This window comes from Strigops habroptila, chromosome 8 (assembly GCF_004027225.2).
Source record: "Strigops habroptila isolate Jane chromosome 8, bStrHab1.2.pri, whole genome shotgun sequence".
In the NCBI taxonomy this organism is placed as follows: domain Eukaryota; kingdom Metazoa; phylum Chordata; class Aves; order Psittaciformes; family Psittacidae; genus Strigops; species Strigops habroptila.
In genome coordinates, this window is record NC_044284.2 from 58891215 (window position 1) to 58906771 (window position 15557).

Consider the following 15557-nt stretch of genomic DNA (forward strand, 5'->3'; position numbering starts at 1 on the left):
CACATTACATGGCAGACAGCTAGAGTGAAACACAGCCTTTAGGAATCAGTGAGTCCAGTCTGACCATCTGCATGGAGATGGGGGAAAAAAACCCCTTTTCAAGTATGAGTTACAAGAGGAGGTTCCTGCACTGACAGTGACAGTGTTTCAAGATGAAACGTCCCAGCATCTTCTCCCAAAGTCCCATCCTTGCTTCCTTCTTTCCATTCTTACCTGCTTGTTCTGATCAACAAGAAGAAGTTGCAAGCAAATAGCAAGGGACTAGTGTCATAATCCCACCACACATACTTTGGTCCTTGCCCACATCCATCAGCTCTGCAGTTCATAACATGTGTTGTCACATTCTTTGGAGGTAAGGAAGCAATTGTATCACTTCACTGCTGCTGGACTGGAGCACAACTAAAGGAACTGGGTTTCCTGGGCTATACAGGAAGCCTGTGACAAAGCAATGAAATTAACTTGAGACTCTTAGGTATAGTCCCTGGCCTCTGAGCTATTTATTCTTCCACTCTTTGGGGTTAAAGGCTGGGAAAGCAGATCTATTTTTCTAGTCTTTAAAGGAGAACAGAGGAATCCAGTACATGGGTTCATGAGGATTTTCTTTTGTCATTTGTTACTGGATGGTTTCTCCATTACAGCACACATGTTAATCTGTCATATTTTCAATCTTGGCTGAAATTCTCCCTTCCTTTTGTTTCCACTTGCTTGTTTCTCCATTTTTGTATCCTCACTACCTCTGCCATTTAGGGTACAGCCTGTTTTCTTCCATTTATTTGCTTTTCTCCCTTTTAGCATCTTTATCACGCCTTCGTATGGTGTCTCACTGCAGCAGGAGCCAGTGGAGGAAGTGTGCACCTACTGCTAATGTGTAGGATACACAAAGGGTAAGATGAATCTTATTCTTCTTTGCATCTTGGGTACCTGAGTAAGGGATAAATAAGGACTCCAGTGCTCTCTGGCTCTCACAGCTCACTACTTGGTACTTGTGTATCGAGGTCTAAAGTCCTGGGAGAATATCAGCCACTGCAGAATTTGCTTTCAAATTCAAAGAGGAAAAAAAGCAGATTCAGTATTCTGTCTATAAGGAGAGCGATGATTTCAAAGCCATAGGGCATAAAGCTCAAGCCTTAACTGTTTCCAGGTTGTGATGAATATGAATGTCTCAGCAAATGAGCAGATACTCTTTGGGATGCGTAAGTGAAAAGTCAGCTTTGAAAGGCAGGCCATGAGTGTGTTACTGAGGACCTTGTAAGCGAGCAAAAGCACTTTAAAATCAATAGAAGATGTCAATCATAACAAACAGATTTCAGAACTGCACTTGTGCCTCATGTGAAGAGTGAAGATTGGAATCAAACCACCAAACTAATTGTTATTTAAGGCTTAGGAGAAGATTTAACCCCAGGCCTCTCAAGTCATAGTGCAAGAAATATTCAGTTCCATGTATTGTTTGTCTTCCTTCCTCACCCAGTTTAACTTCCAAGTCTCATTTGACTTTTAAAAAGCATTCATTTCTTCATCTCTGCCCTTACAGAACTTGCATTGGTTCTGCATGGGCTTTCAAACACCCTCACAGCTTTATCAGTCAGAAAGACTTGTTCCGAAGCATCATCCCGATCCCTTCTAGTTCGTGTCTTTTTACACTTATTTCCCCATTAGTCTACTGGCCAGATTAAAGAGGAGGCTCCACTGACAACACTCCTTGCAGAAGTCCACGAAATGAAACCTACCATTTCCCACAAGGATCCTAGCACATTTACTTTAATATTTCTGAGGGAAGCTGAATCCTATTATTGATATGCCACTGATTTATATCAGCAAGGCTCAACACCCAGATATAATTTATCTTGGCCTAGTGTTTGGAAAATGAAGCATTCAATATCATGTCCTTTGACAAATGCATCCAGGCACTGGATCCCAGAGGTAGCTCTAACAAATAGTTTTATTCTTGCATCATTCTAGAAATGCCTAAACCCAGCAGCTTCTCAGAATTGCTTTTGTAGGCTCACACTAAGCAGTCTCACTGCTTTTGGAAAGAATTAAAACCAAACCACTAACCCTCAAGCTCAAAAGCTACAGAACTCATTTATTTTTAAACAAAATAATTACAAGAAAAACACTAACCACAAAGACTTCACCTTTAGAGTCAAGCAGCCTGATTAAATTTGTCCTTGGAAATCTTAGAGCATTAGGGAAAGAAATGCACATTAGAGCTAGGGTTTCCCTTCCACCGAGAAGTGTGGATCTCTTTATTTGCTTTGGATGCAGTCATCTATCTAATCCTACCATAAATACTGTATGACCGAGCTAGACTGCTTTGATGACAGCTCTCTAAATATAAACCCCCTTGGCCTGACGTACCAGCTCTGCTGCTGCCATCAAGTCAAGATGCTGTTGGAGCTGCAGGTGTGGGGCAAAGCCCCATTGCTGCATCCTCACCTGGGAGACATGCCATTAACAGCTGAACCTGGGATCCCTCCTTCCCCAGGTGGCTCAGGCTGAGCTGGGTGAGGGGGACCAGCACAAATCCTCCCATGGCAGGACACAGCTTGTGAGCTGTTCGTGCGATGCAGGCTGCAGACAGATGTACAGGGATTGCCATTGGGATGATGACATTTACAGTTGGAAGTGCTTTATGTTACCATGGCATTCAGGGTACTCGGGGCACTGCAGTAGCTCTGTGCTTCTCAGAGGACTCTGGGCATCTGCTCAGTAATGTCTAGTTGCTCTTGGCTCCAGAACCATGTGGTAGGTTAGATTCACCCATGCTCCATGGCACCTAGGGGATGGATTCACCCTTCCTTGCCTTCCCATGGGATTTTCCAGAAGGTAGCTTTAATCACCTCTAGACATCAGAGCAAATTCTCCACTGGCTACAGCCATAGAGAAACACTAATCATAGAATCACAGAATCAACTGGGTTGGAAAAGACCTCTAAGATCATCAAGTCCAACCACTACCCCTGCACTGCCAAGGCCACCACTAACCCATGGCACTGAGGGCCTCATCTACATGGGGTGTGAACACTTCCAGGGATGGTGACTCCAGCACTGCCCTGGGCAGCCTGTTCCAATGCCTGACCACCCTCTCTGTGAAGGAATAGTTCCTAATATCCAATATAAACCTCCCCTGGTGCAGCTTGAGGCTGTTTCCTCTTGTCCTGTCACTTGTTACTTGGGAGAAGAGACCAACCCCACCTAACTACAACCTCCTTTCAGGTACTTATAGAGAGAGAACTACCACAGGAGAACCAGCCCTCGCTGTGTCCTTTCCCATCTCCTGCTGCCCTGCATGTCCCAAAACTATTAGCTTTCCCAGACACCTTAATGCTTTCTGCCAGTGAGAGAGTGAACTGGGCTCAAAGGATATAAAAATACATTGCATTATCACTCCAGAGAAGAAGGCTGGGCTCAGAAATTGAAGTTATTGTACAGAGCAGCAATGCATCTGGCCAACTGGCTAGGTCAGGTAGTGCTGCCTGACTCTGCTTGGCATTACCACTAAATCCTCCAGATAGCCTCAATACACCTCTGCGGAGATGACATCACGGGATCAAAATGAAATGAGACTATTTAAATGCAAGACTATCATGGTGCTAGTACCATGTGAAAATGAACCTAACTCCATGTAACCCCACAGGGAGCAAGTTACAGTTTGAGAGGGAAATAAAACAATGTAAATGGATGTTGCACTGGACTTAAAGAGCCCACTGAGGCCAAGGTCTGCTGCTGAATTTGTTTGGGCGTTCAGCTTAATTTGTGCCATATATCTTGAGCTGGGTGATTGTTTTACTATATAGCTATTAACTAAAATTAACATGCAGGGAAGTATGTTAGTGTTCAGGCAGGGTTTGACCTAAGCTGTGAAAAGCAAAGACACTGGAAGTGTGGCATTTCCTTCCTGAGTGGACAATGTCACTGAAACAACCCAGTGATACAGGATGACACGATCATGAGTATTCTAGCAATGGCAAAGAAAGATGTTGATAAACCCACTGGAAATGAGGATGTGAAAACATAAATGATATGGGAAGGTGGGGATCCAGTAGGAACCAAGGCTTTTGGGGTAGGGAGGGGGAAGTGCAAATGAAATGTCATCATCAAGAATTTGAACGGTGTGAAAGAGCAAAAAGCTAGTTTTAGTCCTTAGGGAAGGTGTAATGGCACAAAACTGAGCCTAAGAACTATCAGTCTGATGACCAGAAACAGTCATGTTAGTGAATGCTGCTGGGCTGTGACAGGGTCTCCCTTGGAAGCAGGATGTTCCACCTGGATCTCTGTGAGGTGTGCTGGGATGCCTGGTACAGAAATATATGGTCATGTGCTGCTTAGTGTACCAGCAAAGACAGACTCATGGAGCACAGCAACAGGAACATAGGAAAAACTTGTCTTATTGCCAGCTGGAAGTGATGCTACAGACACTTCACCAGACACCTTGAGGTCTCAAGGTCTCCCTAGGCAAATTTCCAGTTGGAAAAAGGACATAAGCAGGCAGGCCCAGAAGCATGGTCATCCTCCCACTGCAGTGCATCTATAGCTCACCTTTTTCATATATTTAATAAGAAGAAAAATGCAAGTAGATACCAATTTCCCAGTTGATCACAAATTTTAAATGGATTGATGAGCAATGGGTCTATAAGACACTAAAAAATTTATTATCACTTTTTGAAGAAGAACCTGAGATTTATCAGAAGTCTCACAGGAACAGGAACATTTCTCTACTTGCTGGTGACCAAAGGAAGGGATAGAGATATTCCTGACTGAGATTACCTAAGTCACCCCAGTGCTTTTACTGACATGCATTTCCACAGTGATAGAATACACATGCTCCCAAAGAAGTACTATAGTTCACAAGGCCCATAATGTCAAAAATGTTCAGGGAATCTGTAATCCAGGAGAATTTCTACATGTCCTTAAACAGCACTTCATTTAAGGCAATTAGCCTTACTACACAATCCCTGGGAAATTCTGGCTTGGAATTACATGCAGCCACCATACAATTCCTGTTCTATTGAAGTTAAATGTAACAGTTACTCATTTAATAAAAATTAGCTTCAAAAGACAGAAAACAAACCAGAACTTGATGACTGTAGATCAGGAATCAAAGGCGTGATACACATTAGAGCAGTTTTTAGGATATAGGAGAGTAAAAGAATGTTAAAACTGTGTTTGCTGTGCATCATCATTCTGAAACTCCTGACTCTCTGCAGAGAACTAAGAAGAAAAGTACAGGGAAACGCAGCAGAAGCTGGAAATACTGAATTGTGACACCTAGATATTGCCTAGATGTTAGTCCAAGTTAGGAACATGACTTCCATGCCTTTCCTGTGACTGTTCTAAAGAAACACAGCAGATTGTGATCCAAGAGAGAGAATTCCAAAACCAGTGAGCTGAAGTGATTGCCTGGATGTGAAAATTTAAAGCTGCAGGCTGCAGGCCTAACCTACCAGCTAACTTCAAGAGATCCAAACTTTCCAGATCATAGAATCCCAGACTGGTTTGGGTTGGAAGGGAGCTTAAAAGCTCATCCAGTTCCAACCCCCTGCCACGGGCAGGGACACCTTCCACTAGAGCAGGTTGCTCCAAGCCCCTGTGTCCAACCTGGCCTTGAACACTGCCAGGGATGGGGCAGCCACAGCTTCTCTGGGCACCCTGTGCCAGCACCTCAGCACCCTTGTAGTAAAGAACTTCTTCCTATCTAATGCAAATCTCTCCTCTGGCACGTTAAAGCCATTCCTCTTTGTCCTATCACTACTTGCCCTTGTAAAAAGCCCCTCTCCAGATTTCTTGTCAGCCCCTTTAGGCACTGGAAGACTCTAATAATGTCCCTCCAGAGCCTTCTGTTTTCCAGGCTGAACAAGCCCAGCTCTCTCAGCCTGTTCCACATCTAGGTTTCAGGTTCTGCAGCCTCCCTTCTATCAGCTCCAGGCAGCCTATTTCCAAGCCATCAAAGGATCAGGCTTTGGGAAGATTCTGATCTCTGGGTATGTGACAGTTACAAATGATCTGTGCAGGCCCTATGACAGGCTGCTCGCTCAGTAACGGATGAGCTGGTGTCCCGCAGAGCAGAGCCCATGTATTTAGCAAATGACAGAACCTCTGCGTTGATCGAATCTATGGGAATAGTAAAGAAAATCAAATACAGGTGTGGGAAAATGGGGGAAATCAGAGACCACCTCCCCCCAGTCCTCCAGAGTTATATTATAACACTAAGGAAACCTTAGGGTAAAACGCAGCCGCTACTTCCAGGATGGTATGTGGTTGGCATGCATGGAATCTACCTGGTGATAGTTCCCCAGGCAACCCTGCAAGCTTGGCATATGCTAAGAGACACTGACCAGAGGCTGGGGCAGAGTGAAGGCCCTGTGGCCAGGCTCTGTTACACTCCCTGCGGTAGCTGGAACTTCAAGGCACCATGTCCTGATAAACCACACAGCAGCTGCCAAACAAAGAAACTAGAGTTGAATTTGTAAAAGCAAAGTGAAAGGATTTTACAGCCATCAGTAACAAAGTGTGTATGACTGGAGTCACTCCATAGGCATAGTTAAAAACTTGAAACCTGTGTTACTATGGAGAAGCCTGGACAGATCCAAGGTCTCCTACAAGGTCAGGATGAAGAACACTGATGAACAAAGAACTGATAGGGAGAGAGGAGGCTTTGCCCTTGTGCAGGTGGATTAAGAAACAGAGCTAATAAATGCCTTATCAGGAAAGACTATCCTTGAAGCCTGGGACAGCACATGGACATCATCAACACACAGCTTCACACATCAGCAAAACATGATTATGATGTAAAACATGTCATGATGTAACCTTATGCAAACTAACTGACCACTCTGTACACTGGTGGGAGGGTTATGGGGAGTTACTAACCTCAATCAATACGTGAAATTAGGAAAGGGAAAGCAGGAAAGACTCCACCATAACTTCTGGGATCAGTCGATGGGCTGAACCCATCTTCTCCCCCACAGGGACACCTATTGGGTAAGAACTTCATCTTATGTGCACTCAGTATCACCAGCAATCACAAACCTTCATTTGTCAGGATTTTATATCAATAAAGAGTGTTATTGCATAAATTGTCAGTGTTAGTCCTTTATGGGCACCAGCAGTCATATTCATATAAAGTGAGCAGATCAATTGAGGGGTCCCCCTTATGCTATTCCCTGAACCAATCAGTGGGATCACCTCTGATCCAGCAGGAATGTTCAGTGAAGTGTCCCTATAAGGGGATGCTGATAGACTGGTCGGGCACAAGGGTCTTGGCTTTCCTGGGCGCTGATAGACAGAGCAAACATGAGGGGTTGAGAAAATCTTCCCTCCACCTTCACATGACAACAGGCTTTACACTAAATGCCCATGATGGATAGATTCACCTTGCTGTGTGGTGCTCTGATTCCAATATATTCATTCAAACTACACATGTAATTTCAAATTTGCCTTAAATTTGTTCTTGTTTACAGGAAGGCTGAAGCACTGTGCTTCCAAGTGCTACACTCTGCTCCAGGGAAGGGTTTGAGTCCATATCCTGAACTAAGTCTGTAGCACACTCTTGCTAGCTGCAATAAACAGAGGATAGGCTTTGATTTGTCTGTGTGACAGTGTAAATCAAAGGAAGTAGAGGGAACAAACCCCCCAACCACATGGTATCTATGAAATGAGGAGGGGTGGAAAAGGTGGTTCTGCTTCTCCCACAAAGCTCTGGCCAAAATCTAATAGGTTTTGAAAGAGGGAAGAGCTCAAATCTCCCACTTGGAGGGACTTCAGAGACTTCACCTTTGTGTTCCACAAACAGTGCACAAATCCACACGTTTTACTGTCAACATTAATCACAACACTGAGATTTTAGAAACATGTTTATACTAAAGGAGAGAATTCTGCAAGATCTTAAGTTTCCCAGGTGACTAGTTTGGGGTCTTTGAAGCCCACCTGTGAGGGATGAGAGATACAGATATAGAGATACAGATATAGATTCCCTTTTTCAAAAGGGAAAGAAACTACTCTGCTTTCCACAACTCACACACGTTGTGAGTGGCACCTTTGCTTTAGGAGGTACCTTTGCACCAGAACCTCTAAAGCCTCAGGAAACTGTTGTTTTGCCAAAGTTTGTTGGGGTTGATTTCATTTTATTCTCCACTTCGGTAATGTAGAAGCAAAAATTCCTAAATTGTCTCAGTATCAACAGTTTCTTTGTTGCATTTCTTTTTTTCCTATTACCTTTTCACCAGGTCAACCTGATGGACTAGAGCAGACATGTAAACCCATGATCTCACTGAGGCCAGGGAGGTACTGCAGCCCAAACCTCTCAGTTTACTAACCTGAAAATGTTCTGTTCTACATTCAATTTCATTTTAAAAGATGCAGGATTTCCTGTGTTATCCTTTTGAATTAACAGAGGTAGAGAGTAAGGCTTGTCTTATGGAAAACATGAAATGACTCCTATCTGCTTCCCAGACTGGTTTCACATTCAGATTTGCACAGGCAAACCTGCTCATCAGTCTCTCTGTGACCTGGCAAAGGTTGTTCTCTTGGTGGATGAGTTTTCTGACCTTCTGAAGATGGGGGAATCCAGTTCAATGAGCAGCTCCAATAGCAATCCTTTCATCTCTTGACCTCCAGGCTGGATTACTACAACTCATTAGACTGTTACAGTGAAACATGCTAATAGATTGCACATTAAGAGTCATTGATGTATCAGCACCTGGGGTGAAAGTCTCCATAGGAAGAGTTCAAGATGCCACGCATTACTTGCAGCCACTGCCATACTCCATGGGTTAAGCCACTTCATCTGGCCTAGGCTGTTAGCTGGCAAAGCTTTTCTTGTTATCTTAAAACAGAGGCAGAAAAGAGCAGCAGCTAGAGCAGCTACCTGGATTTAGCCTTACATTTTTCACAAGGAACCAAGTTTAAAGTAGACAAGCAGGGAGTAAGAAAAAAGGTTAGATGGAAGAAGCCTTAGAGAAAGACAGAGGTCAAAAAGCAGCTTTGTCTAGTGTCAGAGAGGAAGAGCTGTGCTTATGGATCCTGCATGAGAGACTTGCATGTGTTTTGTTCCTATTGCTCCAGGAGGCAGAATTGTGTGCACAGTCTATAAAATGACACCAAGTCCAAATGATCATAACGAACATTTTAGTGATACAGGGAATATACCTACTAAATATATATATACTGATATAGTACACCATTATAGCAAGCTGTTCCTATGCAGGCAAAGTTATACATGGCAAAATGGCATTTTTATTAGTGTATTAAAATGAAACAAAACTGGTATAAATGTTTGTGGGAGGTTTTTTTCCCCTCTAAAAATAGCTATGCTTTTGTTGTGGCATCGTGGTGTGACCATCAGCAGTCATGTCCCTCCACAGCCACACCTGACAGCGGTGCAGGTAATGACAGGCAATGAGTTCCAGCCTGACTCCACATCAACGGCAATAAAAGGGAAGTTTAAAGATCCCCAAATCTGCTATTGCTCCAGAAACCAATCAGTGTATTAGATCATAGAATCTTAGAATAGAATGGTTTGGGTTGGAAAGGACCTTAAGATGATCTAGTTCCAACCCCCTGCCATGGGCAAGGACACCACACACTAAACCATGTCACCCAGAAAACCATGTCACCTCATATCAGGAGGACCTTCTGAACACCCCTTTGCTAATGCTGCACTCATTTTATTAGCTGCCTATCTTATCCCCAGCAAATTCAAGGTCCTCCTTTTTAAAGTCCTAGATGTATCAGCTCATAATAGCCACTATGGGGCTGCATGAGAGATGTGATGCCTCTTGACATTTATGTCCCACAGTCACCATGAAATGTTAAAACTGAAAGCCCAGAGTTAAGAGATGGAGATTTCTTCAGGAACAGCCTGACTGGGACCTGCTCACAGATTAAACATCAACAAGTCCAGAGGTCTCTATGGCTTCCACAGCCACACAGAAAAGTCATTTCAGTGGATCCTCTCTCTCACCATACTGACAACAAAGATAAAGAGAGGTCAGCACGTCAAAAGTAAGTTAGTATTAAAAATAGCTTGCCAGAATGAGAAGAGAGACCAAGCAGCCACGAGAAATTGAAGCCAAATTTGAGTACTACACCCTTAGACAGACAGAAGTTCTCTAATACCAGCCAGGGACATGTTTAATGTGCATGTTATATTAGCTATGCCCTCAAACACCTCCAGTTATTAAAGCTGCAGCCAAGGCAGGATGGAGCTGCATCAGAGGTGTGGGAGCAGACAATGCAGGATGAGCAGCATTCATGATAGCAATCACTACTAAAGATGGGAGCGATCTCAGCACAGTCCCAGGACACACTTCAGCTGAGATACAAGAATTTGCCCTTTTAATGCCACCATAGCGCCCAAGACTGTGTTCATCACATTATTCACAACAAATGAAGTCTTTAGAGAAAACACTAATACCTTCCATGGACTTACAGAACTCTGGCTTAAGGGTTAGTGTGGGATCAAATTGTGCCATCACACATCCCACCTGGAAAGAGGAGTTGGACCTAGATGGTCTTAAGGTCCTTTCCAATCCTCACTATTCTACGATTCTATGAGTGTGCAGTGCACAAGTCTTAAGGAATACCTGGTATCAATGGCTCTGACACCGAGCAGCAGCAGCAGAGTGCAGTTGCTTCATCTTGGTTACAAAATATTCCCCATCATTTGGGAACAAGCTTCCTTCTCACCAAATCATCATAATTAATATAACCACTATCATTACAGCTGAACTTTCCAGCCCAGTCACATGAAGTAAATCAATTCCTTCTGTGTACTTTTTTTGGATGTTTTCCTTCCTCTGTGGTTAATTATTTAACATTTTTTTCCTAAGCCTTAATTCATGCCTCCTTCCTGCCTACTGAAGATAAAATGTCATCTGTGCAGGAGCTCATAATCAGCTGATTCTGACAAGCAGAGGATAAAGCACAAAGGGAAGAATATTGTTTTAAGGAGGGAGAAATCCAGATCTAACTACTGGGACTTGTGCCAGGGATTTCGATGTGAACAGAATAGAGGCCTCATTGTTGACAGTGAAAATTGGCCCCTGTTGCTTCTCAAGGGTTTTGTTTCCTTCTAGCTTGTTGGCTGAAAAAATGGTGAAACACAGACCAGTATAGCCCCATCTGTGCTATCAAAGTAATGGGAGGGTGATACAGCTGAGGATACAGCAAAGAAGTAGGCGAAACCCCACCAAATACAGTGCTAGCTCAGGTTCTGATTGCTTTGAGAATCATTTGCCATTGTTAGAGTGCTTAAAGAAGACATAGAAACCTTCTGAGGCTCAGCATTTGAAGACAATAGCTGGCAGTCTCTGAAACCCAGCTCACACACGTTCAGCTCCTCCAAATACCAAGATCAACTATTTCCCTTCACCTTTTTAGTTCATGAAATATCTCACATGGAAAGGGGGCAGGAAAAGAGAAGAACACCAAGCAGTGAGGCCACAGAACAAAACCAGAGTCTTCCCTTTTCACCCCCTCCTGAACAAGCAGGGCTGGCTGATGTTAAAGAATCACCATCTCTTCCCCTCTCTATTATCCCTCATACTCTAAAACCAGAATTCTAGAGAAGATAATAAAACCAGCCTATCCTAGTATTTTCATTTTCTCCTCACCTCAGATACATATCTACCCCAATACATCCTTGCCATCTTCGAATTTATTCTCTCACATCTCTGTTTTATAGAAGACATACACTACAGAACTATGTGACCCTTGCAAGATGGCATAGGAAACTGAAATCTGGAGTCTCCATTCCTTAGCTAAGCATGTCACATTAGCCCATTCTTACATTTCAGAGTCAAACAGGCTCTCCAGGATGGCTGCATCAGGACCCAAAAGCACCATCAGGCTTTAATTGCCCTGACCAGCCTCAGCAGGGGCCTCTGCACAGGTACCACCCCCCAGGGCTCCATGTCAGCTCAGCCCTGGGCCCTGACGAGCTTTGCTGGAGTGAAGCCTGTCCTGTGCTGATCCCAACAGGTTGGCTGAGCCTCCTGCTCCAATCTTGGACCAGGCCTGTCACCTACAATTCGACTGATGGCCACTGGACTGTCAATGGGACCCAAATCTACCACCAGCCCCCTGTGAGATGACCAGCCGGTATCATGCTCACCCTCAGCTCCCAGCTCACTTTCCCTCACGGAGCAGCCTCACTGACAGGTTGTAGAGGAAGGAAAAAAAACCCCAAGCCCCAGCACACCAGAAACACAGGTGGAAGCACATCTCTCATCTCCTTAGAGCACAAATCCTGCTTTAATCACTAGATAGAGACAAGCATGCTGTCAGCACCGAAACAGAATGTTCTGTCTTCATTTGTTACCCTAGGGCAGGAGGAAAGCGGACCAGATTTGCAATAGGGGCTCAACACTGGCTACTACAAGTGTAAATCCAATGGTGCATACTTGATTTTTGCATGCACAATTTTTCGTTCAGCCAGTCTCTCCTTTCTGATCGTTTCTGCTGAAGGCAAGTTAAGGCTTTGCCAGACAGCAGCTTTCTGCAGTTATCTGGTACCCAGAAAAAGAACTGGAAGCCTTCAACAGAACCGCAGGAGATTCACTGCCTCACAAGGATGATGTCTGGCGTTTACTCTCAGGAAGAGCCACTGCAGTTAACACTGCAAGGGAAAATCACCTCGATAATTTACTAAAGCCAGACTAAAAATGAAGGTGTTGCAATGCATCAGTTTCAAGCCCAGCTCAGGCAGCCCAACTGCCACCTTGTGGCTAACAAATCCTACTGCTGCAACTTTGCTACTCCATCACCTACTCCATTATTTATTCAATACATGTACGGAATAAATGTGACTACAACATATCCCAGGCAGGAATAAGGAGTTCTGATTCTCTAGAGTCCAAATATACAATATAATGCTGCTAGAAGAGGAAAATAGGTTTAATTTCATTAACTCAAGTCTTAGATTGCAGAGGGTGGGAGGAGAAGGAGCATCTGGGTTGGGGCAGGACTCACCTAAATTCAGGTATTATTCTGTACACACTGATCTGACAATAGAAAACCAACTTCAATACCTACATGGAAACAAAACATCCTTTAAAAGTTTGGGGAAAATAGTTGACAATTGGGTCAAATACCCTCTCTGCACTGCTAGAGTTGAGAAATACCATTTTCCTAGCAGATTTATGCATCTTTTGTGGCCTCCTGGGTTGACCATTTACAAAGGTCAAAAGTGGTACTTGAGACTATGTAGAACCTGCAATGAAACTGCACAAGAACTTTAGAGCTTCCTCTAAGGTTTATCAAATGTTCAGCTCATTTAGCACCTTCAGTAGCTTCTGTTGCTTATGCATGGATCACCCTTTCAGCATGGTGACTTGATATTGCAATGTTGGTGTCCTCACCCCACCTCTGTGGCACTTGATGAATTTTCTAAACTGGATTATGTAGAAAAGGCACGATAAGAACCTGGAGGGGTTTGACCACAACATGATTCATGGAACAGGATAAACCCCAACCTGCAACATTTTGATGGAACTCACTTTAGAGAGCAAACAAAAGACAGAATGACCACAAGGCTGTCCACAGTATGTCCCAAGACAGTCATCACTAACACTTCTTTCCCATGAAAACCTACACACCAGTGAAAGCTGAAGGAAAAAGCAGGTCAGATCATACAGCATTTGCCACATGGAAAATTTTTCCTTCCACTTGTTAGATGAGCTGTTTCTACGATGAGCTCTCAGAGCTGCTTTGTAGCTATGGCTCCATTGACTTTTCACAGGAAGGAAGCAGCAAAATGACCAGATTCCAAAGTCTTACTACCTTTCTCTTTGCCTGTTCCCTGCAGCTCAACTGGACCCACTATCCTGAGCTGTTACATAGAGCTGTGTGCTCTCAAACAGGTATCTTCATCTAAAAGATTTACAAGCTGAATGCTACAAAATAAATGCACATGTTTTGGTATCTATCATGAAAAAGGGCTGTCAGCCAGCAGAGTTTTGATCAAATTAAGATACAAAAGACAACCATATCAAATAATAGAAAAGTATTCTTCAATAACAAAATACACATTTTCACATCTGTTTTGCTGGCCTCCAACAATATGAAAGACTGGATTATTATATAGGTGAGTAAGCTACATACCATGTTTCTATCAACTGTTGTCCCACCAAATGTTGGTTATGATTTGCTAATGAATCCAGTATTGTCAGAAAACCATTTTAAATTGAAATATTTTAGTAAGGTGCAAGAGAATTGGGAACATCATTTTTAGAAGGTGATAGACATCAACAAATAGCAGATTGTTTGAAACAATGTTTATGCTTAAAATATGTCTATTGCACATCTCCTTTGCATACTCTCATCAATGTTTTATAATTGAGCTCTACTGAATTACTTTTCTAGTGGATAAATACTGTACATGCTGCAGTGTGAAGAGACATCATGTAATGTATACTAATGAAGCCATTATATCTGTAGAGAAGATCATATCTGAAATATCAAATTAGCAGGAATTAAACATCTCAAAGGATTAATGAAATGTTATGGAGCCTTTCACTTCCAGGTCAACAGGCTGAATTTCAGCTTAGTTTAATAGTTATAATGAATTTATGTGCTGGAGAGAACAGTTTTCTGCATCCATTCATAAATCAAGGTAAAAACCCTTGGCTCATCCCAGGAACAGCAGACTTCATCCAGCACAGCCACAACAATATAGCCAGGAGTACTCTGCTAGGCCTATATTTGGCACATAGCCTTAGGCTCCAGGAGATCAAAGAGCACATTGACTGGATGGCTGCAATATGTGTAGGCAGCAATGAGGGACACCAGAGACACGCGGTCAGTTCTCTTTACAGATGTGCCACCAATTGCTAACCCCAGCAATGAAGTTATCACAGACAGAACATTCAACCTTAGCTTTTATACGACTTAGTTAAGAGTCAATTCTGCTTACTCAGGTTCCTCTGTCAGCAGCACTTGCTGCTTCCAGCACAGACACCTGCAGCATAAGAAAGATGGGCAGGGGCATGGGAAAGGAAGAATAGTAGCTGACTTTAATGCAGCATTATCTTACAGCTCATCATAGAATCATATCACAGACTGGTTTGGGTTGGAAGGGACCTTAAAGCTCATCCAGTTCCAACCCCCTGCCACGGGCAGGGACACCTTCCACTAGAGCAGGTTGCTCCAAGCCCCTCTGTCCAACCTGGCCTGGAACGCTGCCAGGGTTTAATGTGACAGGAAATGCACAACACAGATTTTTGTGCTAGAACCACGAATTTGAGATTAAAGGTTTTTTTGAGATGAAATAACCACCATGTCAATAGATTCAGGCACTGGCTTCTTAGCGATGATGGGCAGTAAGGAAACAATAACCAGTTCAGGCATAAGAGAAAGTAGTTAAGAAATAACTACATCAAGAACAAATAACTGTATCTTAGTCCTGTATACATAAAGAGGTACATCCAGCCTCTGCAGATACACAGTGAAAGGTGGCAAACTGTATAAATGTAACAATCACCCACAGAGCATCGCTTCAATTTGCTCTGGTTTTAGACACACACATATCATGCAGCATGCTATAGTAGGCTAAGGAATGAT

At 43.3% G+C, this 15557-nt stretch overlaps 1 long non-coding RNA gene across 1 annotated transcript in view; it reads left to right on the plus strand.

Annotated features, from left to right (window-relative positions):
* The window catches only part of LOC115611579, a 35261-nt gene that overhangs the window by 17281 nt on the left and 2423 nt on the right, over positions 1–15557 (plus strand). The window contains exon 2 of the long non-coding RNA XR_003992631.1: positions 793–884. This is a non-coding gene — a long non-coding RNA (uncharacterized LOC115611579). The remainder of the gene's footprint in view (positions 1–792; positions 885–15557) is intronic.